The sequence below is a fragment of the Bombina bombina genome, chromosome 11 (assembly GCF_027579735.1).
Source record: "Bombina bombina isolate aBomBom1 chromosome 11, aBomBom1.pri, whole genome shotgun sequence".
NCBI classification, from domain to species: domain Eukaryota; kingdom Metazoa; phylum Chordata; class Amphibia; order Anura; family Bombinatoridae; genus Bombina; species Bombina bombina.
Genome location: NC_069509.1, coordinates 56,809,667 through 56,831,553, shown reverse-complemented (window position 1 = coordinate 56,831,553; position 21,887 = coordinate 56,809,667). Strand labels below are relative to the sequence as shown.

At 40.9% G+C, this 21,887-nt stretch overlaps 1 protein-coding gene across 3 annotated transcripts in view; it reads right to left on the bottom strand.

Annotated features, from left to right (window-relative positions):
• Positions 1 to 21,887, bottom strand: part of ARHGAP17 (Rho GTPase activating protein 17) — a 272,555-nt gene that overhangs the window by 154,167 nt on the left and 96,501 nt on the right. The window lies entirely within an intron of this gene.

Below are 21,887 nucleotides of genomic sequence, written 5' to 3'. Positions count from 1 at the left end.
AAAACTTTCCAAGATAATAACTTAATATCAACGGAATGTAAGGGTTCAAACGGAACCCCCTGAAGAACTGAAAGAACTAAATTGAGACTCCAAGGAGGAGTCAAAGGTTTGTAAACAGGCTTGATTCTAACCAGAGCCTGAACAAAGGCTTGAACATCTGGCACAGCTGCCAGCTTTTTGTGAAGTAACACCGACAAGGCAGAAATCTGTCCCTTCAGGGAACTTGCAGATAATCCTTTTTCCAATCCTTCTTGAAGGAAGGATAGAATCCTAGGAATCTCAACCTTGTCCCAAGGGAATCCTTTAGATTCACACCAACAGATATATTTTTTCCAAATTTTGTGGTAAATCTTTCTAGTTACAGGCTTTCTGGCCTGAACAAGAGTATCGATAACAGAATCTGAGAATCCTCGCTTCGATAAAATCAAGCGTTCAATCTCCAAGCAGTCAGCTGGAGTGAAACCAGATTCGGATGTTCGAACGGACCCTGAACAAGAAGGTCTCGTCTCAAAGGTAGCTTCCAAGGTGGAGCCGATGACATATTCACCAGATCTGCATACCAAGTCCTGCGTGGCCACGCAGGAGCTATCAAGATCACCGACGCCCTCTCCTGATTGATCCTGGCTACCAGCCTGGGGATGAGAGGAAATGGCGGGAACACATAAGCTAGTTTGAAGGTCCAAGGTGCTACTAGTGCATCCACTAGAGCCGCCTTGGGATCCCTGGATCTGGCCCCGTAGCAAGGAACTTTGAAGTTCTGACGAGAGGCCATCAGATCCATGTCTGGAATGCCCCACAGGTGAGTGACTTGGGCAAAGATTTCCGGATGGAGTTCCCACTCCCCCGGATGCAATGTCTGACGACTCAGAAAATCCGCTTCCCAATTTTCCACTCCTGGGATGTGGATAGCAGACAGGTGGCAGGAGTGAGACTCCGCCCATAGAATGATTTTGGTCACTTCTTCCATCGCTAGGGAACTCCTTGTTCCCCCCTGATGGTTGATGTACGCTACAGTTGTCATGTTTGATTGAAACCGTATGAACTTGGTCCTCGCTAGCTGAGGCCAAGCCTTGAGAGCATTGAATATCGCTCTCAGTTCCAGAATATTTATCGGTAGAAGAGATTCTTCCCGAGACCAAAGACCCTGAGCTTTCAGGGATCCCCAGACCGCGCCCCAGCCCATCAGACTGGCGTCGGTCGTGACAATGACCCACTCTGGTCTGCGGAATGTCATCCCTTGTGACAGGTTGTCCAGGGACAGCCACCAACGGAGTGAGTCTCTGGTCCTCTGATTTACTTGTATCTTCGGAGACAAGTCTGTATAGTCCCCATTCCACTGACTGAGCATGCACAGTTGTAATGGTCTTAGATGAATGCGCGCAAAAGGAACTATGTCCATTGCCGCTACCATCAACCCGATCACTTCCATGCACTGAGCTATGGAAGGAAGAGGAACGGAATGAAGTATCCGACAAGAGTCTAGAAGTTTTGTTTTTCTGACCTCTGTCAGAAAAATCCTCATTTCTAAGGAGTCTATAATTGTTCCCAAGAAGGGAACCCTTGTTGACGGGGATAGGGAACTCTTTTCCACGTTCACTTTCCAACCGTGAGATCTGAGAAAGGCCAGGACGATGTCCGTGTGAGCCTTTGCTTGAGGAAGGGACGACGCTTGAATCAGAATGTCGTCCAAGTAAGGTACTACCGCAATGCCCCTTGGTCGTAGCACAGCTAGAAGGGACCCTAGTACCTTTGTGAAAATCCTTGGAGCAGTGGCTAATCCGAAAGGAAGCGCCACGAACTGGTAATGTTTGTCCAGGAATGCGAACCTTAGGAACCGATGATGTTCCTTGTGGATAGGAATATGTAGATACGCATCCTTTAAATCCACCGTGGTCATGAATTGACCTTCCTGGATGGAAGGAAGAATAGTTCGAATGGTTTCCATCTTGAACGATGGAACCTTGAGAAACTTGTTTAAGATCTTGAGATCTAAGATTGGTCTGAACGTTCCCTCTTTTTTGGGAACTATGAACAGATTGGAGTAGAACCCCATCCCTTGTTCTCTTAATGGAACAGGATGAATCACTCCCATTTTTAACAGGTCTTCTACACAATGTAAGAATGCCTGTCTTTTTATGTGGTCTGAAGACAACTGAGACCTGTGGAACCTCCCCCTTGGGGGAAGTCCCTTGAATTCCAGAAGATAACCTTGGGAGACTATTTCTAGCGCCCAAGGATCCAGAACATCTCTTGCCCAAGCCTGAGCGAAGAGAGAGAGTCTGCCCCCCACCAGATCCGGTCCCGGATCGGGGGCCAACATTTCATGCTGTCTTGGTAGCAGTGGCAGGTTTCTTAGCCTGCTTTCCCTTGTTCCAGCCTTGCATTGGTCTCCAAGCTGGCTTGGCTTGAGAAGTATTACCCTCTTGCTTAGAGGACGTAGCACTTTGGGCTGGTCCGTTTTTACGAAAGGGACGAAAATTAGGTCTATTTTTTGCCTTGAAAGGCCGATCCTGAGGAAGGGCGTGGCCCTTACCCCCAGTGATATCAGAGATAATCTCTTTCAAGTCAGGGCCAAACAGCGTTTTCCCCTTGAAAGGAATGTTTAGTAGCTTGTTCTTGGAAGACGCATCAGCCGACCAAGATTTCAACCAAAGCGCTCTGCGCGCCACAATAGCAAACCCAGAATTCTTAGCCGCTAACCTAGCCAATTGCAAAGTGGCGTCTAGGGTGAAAGAATTAGCCAATTTGAGAGCATCGATTCTGTCCATAATCTCCTCATAAGGAGGAGAATCACTATCGAGCGTCTTTATCAGCTCATCGAACCAGAAACATGCGGCTGTAGCGACAGGGACAATGCATGAAATTGGTTGTAGAAGGTAACCCTGCTGAACAAACATCTTTTTAAGCAAACCTTCTAATTTTTTATCCATAGGATCTTTGAAAGCACAACTATCCTCTATGGGTATAGTGGTGCGTTTGTTTAAAGTGGAAACCGCTCCCTCGACCTTGGGGACTGTCTGCCATAAGTCCTTTCTGGGGTCGACCATAGGAAACAATTTTTTAAATATGGGGGGAGGGACGAAAGGAATACCGGGCCTTTCCCATTCTTTATTAACAATGTCCGCCACCCGCTTGGGTATAGGAAAAGCTTCTGGGAGCCCCGGCACCTCTAGGAACTTGTCCATTTTACATAGTTTCTCTGGGATGACCAACTTTTCACAATCATCCAGAGTGGATAATACCTCCTTAAGCAGAATGCGGAGATGTTCCAACTTAAATTTAAATGCAATCACATCAGGTTCAGCCTGTTGAGAAATGTTCCCTGAATCAGTAATTTCTCCCTCAGACAAAACCTCCCTGGCCCCATCAGACTGGGTTAGGGGCCCTTCAGAGATATTAATATCAGCGTCGTCATGCTCTTCAGTATCTAAAACAGAGCAGCCACGCTTACGCTGACAAGGGTTCATTTTGGCTAAAATGTTTTTGACAGAATTATCCATTACAGCCGTTAATTGTTGCATAGTAAGGAGTATTGGCGCGCTAGATGTACTAGGGGCCTCCTGAGTGGGCAAGACTCGTGTAGACGAAGGAGGGAATGATGCAGTACCATGCTTACTCCCCTCACTTGAGGAATCATCTTGGGCATCATTGTCATTATCACATAAATCACATTTATTTAAATGAATAGGAATCCTGGCTTCCCCACATTCAGAACACAGTCTATCTGGTAGTTCAGACATGTTAAACAGGCATAAACTTGATAACAAAGTACAAAAACGTTTTAAAATAAAACCGTTACTGTCACTTTAAATTTTAAACTGAACACACTTTATTACTGCAATTGCGAAAAAACATGAAGGAATTGTTCAAAATTCACCAAATTTTCACCACAGTGTCTTAAAGCCTTAAAAGTATTGCACACCAAATTTGGAAGCTTTAACCCTTAAAATAACGGAACCGGAGCCGTTTTAAGCTTTAACCCCTTTACAGTCCCTGGTATCTGCTTTGCTGAGACCCAACCAAGCCCAAAGGGGAATACGATACCAAATGACGCCTTCAGAAAGTCTTTTCTAAGTATCAGAGCTCCTCTCACATGCGACTGCATGCCATGCCTCTCAAAAACAAGTGCGCCACACCGGCGCGAAAATGAGGCTCTGCTTAAGCTTTGGGAAAGCCCCTAAGGAATAAGGTGTCGAATACAGTGCCTGCCGATATTATTATATCAAAATACCCAGATAAAATGATTCCTCAAGGCTAAATATGTGTTAATAATGAATCGATTTAGCCCAGAAACAGTCTACAGTCTTAATAAGCCCTTGTGAAGCCCTTATTTATGATCGTAATAAACATGGCTTACCGGATCCCATAGGGAAAATGACAGCTTCCAGCATTACATCGTCTTGTTAGAATGTGTCATACCTCAAGCAGCAAGAGACTGCACACTGTTCCCCCAACTGAAGTTAATTGCTCTCAACAGTCCTGTGTGGAACAGCCATGGATTTTAGTTACGGTTGCTAAAATCATTTTCCTCATACAAACAGAAATCTTCATCTCTTTTCTGTTTCTGAGTAAATAGTACATACCAGCACTATTTCAAAATAACAAACTCTTGATTGAATAATAAAAACTACAGTTAAACACTAAAAAACTCTAAGCCATCTCCGTGGAGATGTTGCCTGTACAACGGCAAAGAGAATGACTGGGGTAGGCGGAGCCTAGGAGGGATCATGTGACCAGCTTTGCTGGGCTCTTTGCCATTTCCTGTTGGGGAAGAGAATATCCCACAAGTAAGGATGACGCCGTGGACCGGACACACCTATGTTGGAGAAAATGGGTTTACTGTCCCTTTAAAGGAATATAGTACCCAAAATTTAACGAACACTCATAAAAATAATTATTCATGCATGGCTTAAAAATGCATTTCAAATCGTGTAATTTATCTCTGAAAAATATGTATTTTCCAGCCACTCTTATGCAGTATTCTAAATCCTGATTCATCTACATGCTACATAGTGATTGTTTAATCAATGCATGAGCTTGTTACTGTCCCTAAGTGGCCACAAATTAGAATAGAGTAACATACTCAAGAGTTTACTTTTTTATTTATTTATATAAAACGTTTCATATGCAGATCTTTTTCAATGTGGTACTTAAAGGGACATGGAACCCCAAAAAAATATTTTGTGACTCAAACATTTAAATTTTAAACAACTTTCCAATTTACTTATATTTTCAAATTTGCTTCATTCTCTTTGTTTCATATGTTACAAAGCATACATAGATAGGCTAAGAAGCAATGGGTGAGCCAGTGACAAGAGGCATAGACATGCAGCCACCAATCAGCTAAAAAGTGGTTTTAAATGACGTCATGAAAGTTTCATTACTGTCCCTTTAAAGAGATACGAAACCAATTTTTTCTTTCATGATTCAGCTTTCCAATTTACTTTTAGTATCAATTTTGCTTAGATAGACATTATTTTGGTATATTTTGTTGACTGCACTATTGGCTGCTAGCTAAACACATCTGGTGAGCCAATGACAAGAGGCCTATATGTGCAAATACCAATCAGGAGCATCCCTAAGTAGGCTCAGTAGCTGGGAGCTAGCTGCCGATTGGTGGTTGCACATATTTGCCTCTTGTCATTGGAAAACTGGTGTGTTCAGCTAGCTCCCAGTAGTGCATTGCTGCAACTTCAAAAAAGAACGAAGCTAAATTGATAAAAAAGTAAATTGGAAAATTATTTTAAAAAGTATGTTATATCTGAATTAGGAAAGAAAAAAAAATGTGTTTCATGTCCCTTTCAGTAAGCACATAGTTATATGCAGGCAATAGAGCAATAATATAATGTTTATCTAGAACATTACAGCATTTTGTTTCTGCTTGTTTAGGGTAGAATGTGTCAGATTCTCTCACTGATATCAGGTTTACGTCCAGCTGGGCCGTGCTGAGCAACCTGGTTATTAATGTATTATGGATGAGCCCCGTTGTTGCTTTTTACTGCAGTGTAACAGCCTGAGGCATTGTGAGCCACTCAGCCGTAACACAAAAAACCTCATGGGACACTGCACACTACCAACCCCTCCCCTCTTGCTCAGTTACAGGTAACAAGAAAGGAATTTGTGGCATTCGAATGCCCGAAAACGTGTCAGAGCAATAACTGGAGCGTCGCTCTTACATCCCAGGAACACAAATTAGATGAACAACAAATTGTTATTGGAAAGAATATTACGATTTTACTGACGTGTTCTTTTTCTTAATAGTTTTCACATATACAGCTGTGGAACTGGCTATATAATTATATCATTTATTTGTAAAGCGCCGCCAAATTCCGTATAAGCACTAAAAATAAACATTCATAATTAGGATAAATCATGCATTATTAAACAACTATATCAAATTTGCTTTGTTCTTTGGTATCCTTTGTTGAAGAGGAAATCTAGGTAGGCTGATAGGAATGTGCATGTATCTTTAGCATTCTATTGCAGCACACGTGCACAATCCTGAGCTCACCTAGGATTACTCTTTAACTAAGGATACTAAGAGAAATAAGGAAAACGGATAATAGATTTAAATGGGAAAGTTGTTTAAAATTGTATGCTCTATTCAATCCATTTAAAGGGATATTCCAGCCAAAATTGGAAACCACATGGGTGCATTTCAGTATTGAATAGAAGCATTTCTGTAATATACATACATTAGCAAAAATGCTTCTAATAAAAGCTATAGCTGTTTCAAAAGTGTATTTAAGTATGCACCGTGCACCAGCTTTGCTCAGAGAGCCTAAGGTGCTTGTATTATCTGGTAATGACTCAATTTGCTAGTTGCTAACATGATCCAAGCCCCACTGATGATCTGAGCAGCTGCATTATTTAAAATGCTGGTGCACTGACAATATCTAGCTATGCCTCACATGCATGTGCAGACAAAAATGCTGACACTAAAACAGTGATAACTTTTACTAGAAGCATTTCCTCTAATACAAGTATATTGCAAATATGTTTCTATTCAAAGATGTAATTCATCTAAGTGCATTTAAATTTTGACTGGAATGTCCCTTTAAGGTCAATTTTTACATTACGGTCTCTTTAATACAGCAGTACGAGTTGTGCATAATCATAGATTACCTGTTAGTTTAAAAATATACAGATATATAGATATTTATGAATAAACAAACATTCTTTTACGTGAAGAACGTTGAAATGCGAAATATTTAGAATTCATGTCAGGTTAAGTACTCTTGAATATATGCGGTCGGGTTAGCGCGGCTGAGCAAACTTTTTACTTTCAACTCATAGAGCAAGTGCAACCCGACGTGTGCTAAAAGCCTACGTCTAGCAAAGTAAAAAAACAAACAAAAAAAAAACAAACGCACAATCGGGAACGCTAAATAGCTCGCCACTCGTAATCTAGCTCACAATGTGCAAAAAAGTACAGATCAGATCAAAGCAGATTCCCTCACTCAAAACATAACAGGAAATTTCTGAATGTGTACAAACTCTAAAACTTCATTATAAATGTGTATTGGTTTTGAAGGTTATCTTATTTAAAGTGTCAGTAAACCTATACAATAATGTTATATAATTCTGCACATAGTGCAGAATTATCTAACATTATATTAGCGCTAGCTTTATGCAATCTAATATTGCCTGTGAATTTTTATTAAAAAAAAACTTTTTCAGACCCGCTCTCTGTGCTCTTCTAAGCCGGTCTGTTTTTATCACACAGCGCATCTGGCCAGCTGTATAGTCACAGCCCGGGCGACCGCGCCATTATACTCAGTGCAGCTCGCTCCTGCTCTGTCTGACAGCGGGAGCGAGCTGCACTGAGTGTAATGGGCAATATTAGATTGCATAAAGCTAGCGCTAATATAATATTATATAATTCTGCACTATGTGCAAAATTATATAACATTTTATAGGTTTACTGGCCCTTTAAAAGGATGAGGAAAAGATTTTAATGTATATATAAATAAAGATTATATTTCTTCAAAAGTTCTGCAAACAAATTACAAAGCATTTCAGCTGTTATTTTGTTAGCAAAATTTGCATTCATTTGCACTACAAAGACACACCCCTTAAAGCCCTGAGTATGTTTATCCCGTGGCTACAGGGGACAGTTATAAATGATCAACCAATCACTGGACTATTAAATAGCCAGGCCTGAGTTCTGGGTCTTGTGGCATACAACACAGCCTCTCGGAAGAAGGGGGGGGAGCAATTTTCAGAGGTAAATTACATGAAAAACACACAAAATAATAAAAGTGAAAGTATACTATATTTTTACTACATATAATAAAATGTGTTATGTGGCATTTTAAAACTCCCTGTGCAAAGTTTACCACTGTTACTGGTGTTCGGCCTCCTCCCCGTCAGCCAGTGACTCACTGGTAAGACATTCCTCCCTCCCCAGTGTATGCTGGAAACCTGTAATGTATCCCAGGTTTGGAATATGCAACAGAACCAGTTTCCGGTCTCTGGAAGTCTCCAGCTCTGCTGTTCAGGAAGTAATGACTTGTTTAAAAGCAGAACCTCCTAACTAAACAGTGCGACTGAACTCAAGATACCGCAGCTAAACACAGACACAGCTTAAAAACAAAATATTTTACAGAATTTTTAATAATATGGAACAGAGCAATACATGTATGCCCCAAGGCAGAATATACAGTGATCTGAGATGTCATCGCAGAAAACAGAATTTATGTTTACCTGATAAATTACTTTCTCCAACGGTGTGTCCGGTCCACGGCGTCATCCTTACTTGTGGGATATTCTCTTCCCCAACAGGAAATGGCAAAGAGCCCAGCAAAGCTGGTCACATGATCCCTCCTAGGCTCCGCCTACCCCAGTCATTCGACCGACGTTAAGGAGGAATATTTGCATAGGAGAAACCATATGATACCGTGGTGACTGTAGTTAAAGAAAATAAATTATCAGACCTGATTAAAAAACCAGGGCGGGCCGTGGACAGGACACACCGTTGGAGAAAGTAATTTATCAGGTAAACATAAATTCTGTTTTCTCCAACATAGGTGTGTCCGGTCCACGGCGTCATCCTTACTTGTGGGAACCAATACCAAAGCTTTAGGACACGGATGAAGGGAGGGAGCAAATCAGGTCACCTAAATGGAAGGCACCACGGCTTGCAAAACCTTTCTCCCAAAAATAGCCTCAGAAGAAGCAAAAGTATCAAACTTGTAAAATTTGGTAAAAGTGTGCAGTGAAGACCAAGTCGCTGCCCTACATATCTGATCAACAGAAGCCTCGTTCTTGAAGGCCCATGTGGAAGCCACAGCCCTAGTGGAATGAGCTGTGATTCTTTCGGGAGGCTGCCGTCCGGCAGTCTCGTAAGCCAATCTGATGATGCTTTTAATCCAAAAAGAGAGAGAGGTAGAAGTTGCTTTTTGACCTCTCCTTTTACCTGAATAAACAACAAACAAGGAAGATGTTTGTCTAAAATCCTTTGTAGCATCTAAATAGAATTTTAGAGCGCGAACAACATCCAAATTGTGCAACAAACGTTCCTTCTTTGAAACTGGTTTCGGACACAGAGAAGGTACGATAATCTCCTGGTTAATGTTTTTGTTAGAAACAACTTTTGGAAGAAAACCAGGTTTAGTACGTAAAACCACCTTATCTGCATGGAACACCAGATAAGGAGGAGAACACTGCAGAGCAGATAATTCCGAAACTCTTCTAGCAGAAGAAATTGCAACTAAAAACAAAACTTTCCAAGATAATAACTTAATATCAACGGAATGTAAGGGTTCAAACGGAACCCCCTGAAGAACTGAAAGAACTAAGTTGAGACTCCAAGGAGGAGTCAAAGGTTTGTAAACAGGCTTGATTCTAACCAGAGCCTGAACAAAGGCTTGAACATCTGGCACAGCTGCCAGCTTTTTGTGAAGTAACACAGACAAGGCAGAAATCTGTCCCTTCAGGGAACTTGCAGATAATCCTTTTTCCAATCCTTCTTGAAGGAAGGCTAGAATCTTAGGAATCTTAACCTTGTCCCAAGGGAATCCTTTAGATTCACACCAACAGATATATTTTTTCCAAATTTTGTGGTAAATCTTTCTAGTTACAGGCTTTCTGGCCTGAATAAGAGTATCGATAACAGAATCTGAGAACCCTCGCTTCGATAAGATCAAGCGTTCAATCTCCAAGCAGTCAGCTGGAGTGAAACCAGATTCGGATGTTCGAACGGACCCTGAACAAGAAGGTCTCGTCTCAAAGGTAGCTTCCAAGGTGGAGCCGATGACATATTCACCAGATCTGCATACCAAGTCCTGCGTGGCCACGCAGGAGCTATCAAGATCACCGACGCCCTCTCCTGGTTGATCCTGGCTACCAGCCTGGGGATGAGAGGAAACGGCGGGAACACATAAGCTAGTTTGAAGGTCCAAGGTGCTACTAGTGCATCCACTAGAGCCGCCTTGGGATCCCTGGATCTGGACCCGTAGCAAGGAACTTTGAAGTTCTGACGAGAGGCCATCAGATCCATGTCTGGAATGCCCCACAGCTGAGTGACTTGGGCAAAGATTTCCGGATGGAGTTCCCACTCCCCCGGATGCAAAGTCTGACGACTCAGAAAATCCGCTTCCCAATTTTCCACTCCTGGGATGTGGATAGCAGACAGGTGGCAGGAGTGAGACTCCGCCCATAGAATGATTTTGGTCACTTCTTCCATCGCTAAGGAACTCCTCGTTCCCCCCTGATGGTTGATGTACGCAACAGTTGTCATGTTGTCTGATTGAAACCGTATGAACTTGGCCCTCGCTAGCTGAGGCCAAGCCTTGAGAGCATTGAATATCGCTCTCAATTCCAGAATATTTATCGGTAGAAGAGATTCTTCCCGAGACCAAAGACCCTGAGCTTTCAGGGATCCCCAGACCGCGCCCCAGCCCATCAGACTGGCGTCGGTCGTGACAATGACCCACTCTGGTCTGCGGAATGTCATCCCTTGTGACAGGTTGTCCAGGGACAGCCACCAACGGAGTGAGTCTCTGGTCCTCTGATTTACTTGTATCTTCGGAGACAAGTCTGTATAGTCCCCATTCCACTGACTGAGCATGCACAGTTGTAATGGTCTTAGATGAATGCGCGCAAAAGGAACTATGTCCATTGCTGCTACCATCAAACCGATCACTTCCATGCACTGCGCTATGGAAGGAAGAGGAACGGAATGAAGTATCCGACAAGAGTCTAGAAGTTTTGTTTTTCTGGCCTCTGTCAGAAAAATCCTCATTTCTAAGGAGTCTATTATTGTTCCCAAGAAGGGAACCCTTGTTGACGGAGATAGAGAACTCTTTTCCACGTTCACTTTCCATCCGTGAGATCTGAGAAAGGCCAGGACAATGTCCGTGTGAGCCTTTGCTTGAGGAAGGGACGACGCTTGAATCAGAATGTCGTCCAAGTAAGGTACTACAGCAATGCCCCTTGGTCTTAGCACAGCTAGAAGGGACCCTAGTACCTTTGTGAAAATCCTTGGAGCAGTGGCTAATCCGAAAGGAAGCGCCACAAACTGGAAATGCTTGTCCAGGAATGCGAACCTTAGGAACCGATGATGTTCCTTGTGGATAGGAATATGTAGATACGCATCCTTTAAATCCACCGTGGTCATGAATTGACCTTCCTGGATGGAAGGAAGAATAGTTCGAATGGTTTCCATCTTGAACGATGGAACCTTGAGAAACTTGTTTAAGATCTTGAGATCTAAGATTGGTCTGAACGTTCCCTCTTTTTTGGGAACTATGAACAGATTGGAGTAGAACCCCATCCCTTGTTCTCTTAATGGAACAGGATGAATCACTCACATTTTTAACAGGTCTTCTACACAATGTAAGAATGCCTGTCTTTTTATGTGGTCTGAAGACAACTGAGACCTGTGGAACCTCCCCCTTGGGGGAAGCCCCTTGAATTCCAGAAGATAACCTTGGGAGACTATTTCTAGCGCCCAAGGATCCAGAACATCTCTTGCCCAAGCCTGAGCGAAGAGAGAGAGTCTGCCCCCCACCAGATCCGGTCCCGGATCGGGGGCCAACATTTCATGCTGTCTTGGTAGCAGTGGCAGGTTTCTTGGCCTGCTTTCCCTTGTTCCAGCCTTGCATTGGTCTCCAAGCTGGCTTGGCTTGAGAAGTATTACCCTCTTGCTTAGAGGACGTAGCACTTTGGGCTGGTCCGTTTCTACGAAAGGGACGAAAACTAGGTTTATTTTTTGCCTTGAAAGGCCGATCCTGAGGAAGGGCGTGGCCCTTACCCCCAGTGATATCAGAGATAATCTCTTTCAAGTCAGGGCCAAACAGCGTTTTCCCCTTGAAAGGAATGTTAAGTAGCTTGTTCTTGGAAGACGCATCAGCTGACCAAGATTTCAACCAAAGCGCTCTGCGCGCCACAATAGCAAACCCTGAATTCTTAGCCGCTAACCTAGCCAATTGCAAAGTGGCGTCTAGGGTGAAAGAATTAGCCAATTTGAGAGCATTGATTCTGTCCATAATCGCCTCATAAGGAGGAGAATCACTATCGACCGCCTTTATCAGCTCATCGAACCAGAAACATGCGGCTGTAGCTACAGGGACAATGCATGAAATTGGTTGTAGAAGGTAACCCTGCTGAACAAACATCTTTTTAAGTAAACCTTCTAATTTTTATCCATAGGATCTTTGAAAGCACAACTATCCTCTATGGGTATAGTGGTGCGTTTGTTTAAAGTGGAAACCGCTCCCTCGACCTTGGGGACTGTCTGCCATAAGTCCTTTCTGGGGTCGACCATAGGAAACAATTTTTTAAATATGGGGGGAGGGACGAAAGGAATACCGGGCCTTTCCCATTCTTTATTAACAATGTCCGCCACCCGCTTGGGTATAGGAAAAGCTTCTGGGAGCCCCGGGACCTCTAGGAACTTGTCCATTTTACATAGTTTCTCTGGGATGACCAACTTGTCACAATCATCCAGAGTGGATAATACCTCCTTGAGCAGAATGCGGAGATGTTCCAACTTAAATTTAAACGTAATAACATCAGGTTCAGCTTGTTGAGAAATGTTCCCTGAATCAGTAATTTCTCCCTCAGACAAAACCTCCCTGGCCCCATCAGACTGGGTTAGGGGCCCTTCAGAACCATTATTATCAGCGTCGTCATGCTCTTCAGTATCTAAAACAGAGCAGTCGCGCTTACGCTGATAAGTGTTCATTTTGGCTAAAATGTTTTTGACAGAATTATCCATTACAGCCGTTAATTGTTGCATAGTAAGGAGTATTGGCGCGCTAGATGTACTAGGGGCCTCCTGAGTGGGCAAGACTCGTGTAGACGAAGGAGGGAATGATGCAGTACCATGCTTACTCCCCTCACTTGAGGAATCATCTTGGGCATCATTGTCATTGTCACATAAATCACATTTATTTAAATGAATAGGAATTCTGGCTTCCCCACATTCAGAACACAGTCTATCTGGTAGTTCAGACATGTTAAACAGGCATAAACTTGATAACAAAGTACAAAAAACGTTTTAAAATAAAACCGTTACTGTCACTTTAAATTTTAAACTGAACACACTTTATTACTGCAATTGCGAAAAAACATGAAGGAATTGTTCAAAATTTTCACCACAGTGTCTTAAAGCCTTAAAAGTATTGCACACCAAATTTGGAAGCTTTAACCCTTAAAATAACGGAACCGGAGCCGTTTTTAACTTTAACCCCTTTACAGTCCCTGGTATCTGCTTTGCTGAGACCCAACCAAGCCCAAAGGGGAATACGATACCAAATGACGCCTTCAGAAAGTCTTTTCTAAGTATCAGAGCTCCTCACACATGCGACTGCATGTCATGCCTCTCAAAAACAAGTGCGCAACACCGGCGCGAAAATGAGGCTCTGCCTATGATTTGGGAAAGCCCCTAGAGAATAAGGTGTCTAAAACAGTGCCTGCCGATATTATTATATCAAAATACCCAGATAAAATGATTCCTCAAGGCTAAATATGTGTTAATAATGAATCGATTTAGCCCAGAAAAAGTCTACAGTCTTAATAAGCCCTTGTGAAGCCCTTATTTACGATCTTAATAAACATGGCTTACCGGATCCCATAGGGAAAATGACAGCTTCCAGCATTACATCGTCTTGTTAGAATGTGTCATACCTCAAGCAGCAAGAGACTGCTCACTGTTCCCCCAACTGAAGTTAATTGCTCTCAACAGTCCTGTGTGGAACAGCCATGGATTTTAGTGACGGTTGCTAAAATCATTTTCCTCATACAAACAGAAATCTTCATCTCCTTTCTGTTTCTGAGTAAATAGTACATACCAGCACTATTTTAAAATAACAAACTCTTGATTGAATAATAAAAACTACAGTTAAACACTAAAAAACTCTAAGCCATCTCCGTGGAGATGTTGCCTGTACAACGGCAAAGAGAATGACTGGGGTAGGCGGAGCCTAGGAGGGATCATGTGACCAGCTTTGCTGGGCTCTTTGCCATTTCCTGTTGGGGAAGAGAATATCCCACAAGTAAGGATGACGCCGTGGACCGGACACACCTATGTTGGAGAAAATGCAGCATGTCTGCAGAAAGAAAAGGACACATGCAGGAACTGTCAACAATTTAACTTTGCAGCGCTGATCCACATTTGGCTGTTCTCTTCAAACAGAGGTGTGCTCTGGCTGCACTGTGTAAGTTTTCCTTATCACAGTGTATCCAGAGCAAAGTGCCGTTTGAAGAGAACAGTCAAATATGCAGTAGTGCGACAAAGCAGCAGCGCATTTATTGCTTACTAGCTCATACCCACCCCTTAGCCTTTCCCAGTCTGCAAAGCTGTTTTTTCTGAATCTAAGATTCTTATGAGCAATGCACATTTTTTATTACTACATTTCTATGTTACACTAAGAAAATTAAACTAATGTGAGACATTTTTAAAATTTATTTTGTTTTCAATTATTGCACTATATAATAAAACTTTAAAAATTACTTTATCCTCTGGTTACCCAACATATTGCAAATGAACTGGTGCTTTAGTGTAACTGCCTAATTTAAAATTGAATTTTATTTAAAATTATGATCTGCAGCAAATTTTTCACTAAAAAAAAAAAAAACTCATTGCAGAAAGTGAAAAAAAGTTCTGCCTCTGGGCATGCATGTTACATTTTTGCAGTGTTTGTGTTTAGCTGTAATTTTCTTCTTACTCCTTTACTGTACCCACACATATTATATACCGTTTTTCTCGCCATTAAATTGACTTTCTAAAGATACCATTATTTTTATCATATCTTATAATTTACTATAAAAAAAATTTATAAAATATGAGGAAAAATGGAAAAAAACACACTTTTTCTAACTTTGACCCCCAAAATCGGTTACATATCTAAAACCACCAAAAAACACCCATGCTAAATAGTTTCTAAATTTTGTCCTGAGTTTAGAAATACCCAATGTTTACATGTTCTTTGCAAGTTATAGGGCCATAAATACAAGTAGCACTTTGCTATTTCCAAACCATTTTTTCCCAAAATTAGCGCTAGTTACATTAGAACACTAATATCTTTCAGGAATCCCTGAATATCCCTTGACATGTATATATTTTTTTTTAGTAGACATCCCAAAGTATTGATCTAGGCCCATTTTGGTATATTTTATTCCACCATTTAACCGCCAAATGCGATCAAATACAAAAAATCGTTCACTTTTTCACAAACTTTCGATTTCTCACTGAAATTATTTACAAACAACTTGTGCAATTATGGCATAAATGGTTGTAAATTCTTCTCTGGGATCCCCTTTGTTCAGAAATAGCAGACATATATGGCTTTGGCGTTGCTTTTTGGTAATTAGAAGGCCGCTAAATGTCACTGCGCACCACAAGTGTATTATGCCCAGCAGTGCAGGGGTTAATTAGGGAGCTTGTAGGGAGCTTGTATGGTTAATTTTAGCTTTAGTGTAGTGTAGTAGACAACCCAAAGTATTGATCTAGGCCTATTTTGGTATATTTCATGCCACCATTTTACCGCCAAATGCGATCAAATAATAAAAAAAGTTAAATTTTTCACAATTTTAGGTTTCTCACTGAAATAATTTACAAACAGCTTGTGCAATTATGGCACAAATGGTTGTAAATGCTTCTCTGGGATCCCCTTTGTTCAGAAATAGCAGACATATATGGCTTTGGCGTTGCTTTCTGGTAATTAGAAGGCCGCTAAATTCTGCTGCGCCTCACACGTGTATTATGGCTAGCAGTGAAGGGGTTAATTAGGGAGTTTGTAGGGAGCTTGCAGGGTTAAGTATAGCTTTAGTGTAGAGATCAGCCTCCCACCTGACACATCCCACCCCCTGATCCCTCCCAAACAGCTCCCTTCCCTCCCCCACCCCACAATTGTCCCCGCCATCTTAAGTACTGGCAGAAAGTCTGCCAGTACTAAAATAAAAGTTTTTTTTTTTTAAAATAAATAATTCTTTTTAGCATATTTACATATGCTACTGTGTAGGATCCCCCCCTTAGCCCCCAACCTCCCTGATCCCCCCCAAAACCGCTCTCTAACCCTCCCCTCTGTCTTATTGGGGGCAATCTTGGGTACTGGCAGCTGTCTGCCAGTACCCAGTTTGCAAAAAAAAGTGCTTTTTTTTGTTTGTTTGTTTTTTTTTCTGTAGTGTAGCTTCCCCCCCACACACAGACAAACCCCCACCACCTTGCTGATCGGGTTTTTTTTTTTACTTCTTAGACATTTTTTTAACATTTTTTATTAAAGCATTTTCTGTAGTGTAGCGGTTCCCACCCGCTCCCTCCCCGTGCACGCGCGCGTCCGTGCATGCCCCCGGCCGATCCCGCCCCCCTCCACATCACGAGGGCCATAGATGGCCGCCACCCGCCTCGGCTCCCACCCACCAATGCAGTAAGCCATCGATCTCCGGTGCAGAGAGGGCCACAGAGTGGCTCTCTCTGCACCGGATGGCTTAAAAAGGTTATTGCAGGATGCCTCCATATCGAGGCATCACTGCAATAACCAGAAAGCAGCTGGAAGCGAGCAGGATCGCTTCCAGCTGCTTTCCACACCGAGGACGTGCAGGGTATGTCCTCAGGCGTTAACTGCCTTTTTTCTTTTTGAGGACGTACCCTGCACATCCTCAGTCGTTAAGGGGTTAAAATGGACATAAAATAAGTTGGGATAGAGAAAATATAATGTGTACTTTAATTACTTTACCTGCAAATTTATACTGCAGTGCCTCGCCATTAACCCTTTCTTTTAAGTTTCCAAACTGTACAGCTCTTACCCCCCCCCCCCACACACACACACACAATTCCTTCTATGGCAGCATCTATATCCACCTTTGATTTAGTAGAATCCAAGTTTGTAACACTCATTATTTGCTGGAGCATGCATAGAAGCAAATAAGCTGCTGTGAACTCAGTTGAAATACAATTCCGGTGTTTCTGATGCTAAACACTAATATGGGAGGGTGGATCAGACTACTCAAGAAAACTATTTAATTTTGCTTATTTTTGAAAATAATTTTAAAATACTTGCCAGCAATTTTTAAACAACTTATTTATGAAAACTATTTTTTACTTAGACCTTTTAGGATATGCACAGATCTCAACATGTTTTATGGCACTTTAACACCAGCAAATGAGTTAAACACATGTGTATAGTCCTATTTGGGAGCAGCAAGCCATGCAGCTTACAAGCAAGACACAGCTGGTGATTGGTGACGTTTTGCAGATTCTGCTTTCTGATTGTACTGTCATGAGTTGCATTTTCATGGGTTAAACACATAGCTAGTCTCATGAACAGGGGCTTAAAGTTAAAGTAAAGTCAGAGCTACTTTCATGATTCAGATGCAGTTTTAAACAACTTTCCAATTTACTTCTATTATCAAATTTGACTTGCTTTGTTTTTTTAGGTATCCTTGATTGAAGAGTAAAGATAAGTAGGTTAAAGTGACTGTCTAGTTGAGGCCACTGTACTTTAATTTGTATAGTGCTGCGGACTCCGTTGGTGCTTTATAAGCAACTAATAATAATTATTGTGCTTGCATGCAGCATATAGGGGCACAGAAATTGTTTTACTTTTTATGACAAGCATAACTTTTTACACAAAAGGTGTTTGTCTTTGAATAGTATTAGCAGACAGTTTTTCAAGGTTGTTTCCTCTAACACCAATTGCACATGTTCTGTAATCGAGTGATATCCCAGGATGTCTAAGTCAATAAATAATTTGATATGAAACATATACAGGTATGCCTCGATTTAGAGAGCTTCACTAATAAGGAGCTGAAGTTCAACCTCCAAGGATTTTGAAACGGTACCGTACTCATCGTGAGATTGCGAGAAAGGTGACTGGTACCATTTTGTTATGCGCAGTACGGTCTCTTTACAACATTGCAGTGCACTCGGTGACTCAGTGTAGTAGTCTGGCAAATCTTACTACAGTCATTGTCACTTTTTTACAGGTACCGTACAGTTTTTATTGAATACTAATTGAATACTGTGTTAAGCTAAACTTATCGCTATTGCACATCTAATATATGTTAGTTCGAAAAGGTTTTAAAGTTTTAAACACCATAGCAAGTGAAAATAAAGCTAAAACCACCTTGTTTCCGGTCCCTAACCCGCTGAATGAGCGAGGTATACCTGTATATGTATTTTTTGGTGCTCTGACAAAATGCAGACGGACATTTGGCAGACAGCCTTCTGTCAGACGGACATTTGGCCGACGGACAGAATGCCGAAGCATGTTCCGATTTCGGCCGAGGGCAGTTACGCTCCAGAGTGCTCTGTTCTAATCACTGCCTCTGGGAACCTTACCATGGGTCCCAGCCCGCACGTCTTGTAATTCTCTGTCTGGGAAATTATCTATCGAATCTATCAAATTTATCTATCGCATCTATTTATCTATCGCATCTATCTATCTAATCTATGTATCTATCTATCTCGTGGTCGGACTGTTATCCGACAGCCAAATGTCCGTTTGCCAAAAGTCCAGCCACTGTATTTTTTTTAGTACATTGAGACTGAACAAAATAAAAATTAAAAATATGCTTTTTTCATAAATTAAACTTTTTCTTAAAGAAATTCTTAAACATTTACGCAAATTCAATCCTACTTCTGACACCTACCATAAGGACAGTGTGCATAGATACATTTTGCTAAGAATCACAGCTTGAACACAGAGCAATAAATCTATTTGTGATTCATTTGAAATAAATGTTCCATAAAGACTAGACTTGGAAAAGCTCATATTCGCTGTGGTGGTATCGCTATCATAACCATTTGTTATAGCAGAAGACCAGCAATCTACCTAACAGCATTAGCTATTCCCTCAAGCTTTAATGTTAAAAGGGTATTTGCAGTCCAAGGGCACTTAGACTGATAATGCATTTGTGTAAACACAGAAATTATAGCTTTGACACATGAAGATTGTAAAAACTATTAAAAGGGACATAAAGCTGGAAAAAAAAGTTAAATATTTTCAAGCATGAAAGCATTTTATTAATTATTGTATTGTTGCTTGTGTACACATTTGTAGTTAAACACACAGTTAAAGACAGCTCAGGAATGGCAATAAAGATCATCTGCTGGGGTTTTATTATTCTCGTACTGTTGCTTGCATATAGCACCGGATCAGCAATGCACTACTGGGAGCTAGCTGAAAATATCTTCGGAGCCAATGACAAAATGCACAAGTGCGTAGTCACTAATCAGCAAATGAAGCAAATTTGATAACAGAGCGGATGTGTCTGGGCACTTAAAGCAATATTAGTATATATATATATATATATATATATATATATATATATATCAGTGATTAATCGCTGCATTGTAAAAGATCAGAAATCCTGCAAGATGCATTCCTGTCTCTCTGGGGGTAGTGGAAAAAGCAGAGTTTATCAGAGTTCATCGTACATTGTAGTCAAGCGAGCTCATTGTATCAATTTCTTGCAGGAATACTTTTTTTTTATACTGGCCAGGCTGTCTTTAGCTGTACCACCCCCATTGTGTGTGATTTCTGCTGCTGCTTCTTGCCCATATAGCTTTTCTATAACCAAAACTGCAGTATGGAAATTTTCATTATAGGTGGTGGTTTCAACAGGCTAAAATCACACGACAAAATTAAGGCGCAGGAGCTATTTGTAAACTGTCCAATGCACTTCAGCAGGTAAAAACGAATCACTGGAAACACTTTAAAGGGTAGAAAAGTTTACAGTAGACCAAACATTTAAATTAGAGAGAATAACCATTTTATAGGGACATTTGTAAAAGGAAATAGCTTAGATAGCACAAATATCAAACAGTTAGATCTGCCCAAAGCCATATCCGCATATACATATGAGAACCTTTTTTCTGCAATGTTAAAGGGGACATGAAAAATTTTCTTTCATAATTTAGACAGAGCAACATTGCAATTTACTTCTATTATCTTAATTACTTCATTCTCTTTGTATCCTTTGATAAAAAGCATGTATAGGTAGGCTCAGAAGCAGCAAAGCACTACTGGGAGCTAGCTGCTGATTGTTTGCTGAACCTACTGTATATACCTCATCATTGGTGCTCCTTCGATAAACAATGCCAAAAGAATGAAGCACGTTTGATAATAAATGTAAATTGGAAAGTTGTTTATAATTGTATGCTCTGAATCATGGAAGAAAGAATTCACAAATGAAACTTTTTGAAAAGTTTCATGTACCTTTAAATGAAGATATGTACACACCCAAATATATACAGAATATTTAATCATTATATTCTAGCCTTCTCTAAAGTATTCTTTGTTGAACATTAAATGCAGGAAGGCTAATATGCTAATTTCTAAGCCCTTGAAGGCCGCCTCTTATCTCAGTGAATTCTAACAGGTTGTTTTTACAGCTAGACAGCACTAGTTCATGTGTGCTATATAGATAAACATAGTGCTCACTCCCGTGGAGTTATTTATGGGTCAGCACTGATTGGCTAAAATGCAAGTCTGTCAAAAGAACTGAGATAAGGGGACAGTCTGCAGAGGCTTAGATACAAGATAAATTAGAGAGGTAAAAAGCATATTAATATAACCATGATGGTGATGCAAAACTGGGAAAATATCTCTTTAAACAATAAAAATTCTGGAGTAGACTGTCCCTTTAAAAGCAAACAAACTCATGTTACTGGCAGAATGTAATTATTGCAGTTTTGTTCTTGCAGATGATTTATTTCTTTATTTAACTATAATCCCTGCTGAAGAAAACATACATGTTTGTTGGACAATGCTTTGGCTTCAGAATGAAACAAATTGAGCAGGGTTTGCAATACGGAGTCAGCACGTGGCTCTTGAAATGAAACTGCTTATCACGGATATACATGTGCAGAACAGACAATTAGTCAGCAAGTACCTATTAGCAACACATATTTGAAGCATAAGGTGAACCCGTTGAGTCGTGTAACACAATCATTACGGTTTGTAACATTTAATAATGATTGTCTGTATCACATTGTTCGTAGGCACATGCCAGGCATCAGCAATGCAAACAATGCAACATACACTAGCAAATGCAAAGAGCAAACGAAACCCCACATTTTTCTTTCATGATTCAGATAGAACATATTATTTTAAACAACTTTCCAATTTATTTCTATTATCAAATTTGCTTCATTCTTTTGGTACCCTTTTTTTTGAAGGAGCAGCAATGCATTACTGGGAGCCAGCTAAATACAATGGTTAAGCTGATGTCAAAAAAAGCATATAAGTGCAGCCACCAATCAGTAGCTAGCTCCTAGTACTGCATTGCTGCTATTGAGCCTACCTAGGTATGCTTTTTAACACAGGATACCAAGAGAACAAAGCAAATTAGATAATAGCAGTAAATTTGAAAGTTGTTTAAAATTGAATGCTCTATCTGAATCATAAAAAGTTTAATTTTGACTTTGCTAGGAAAAA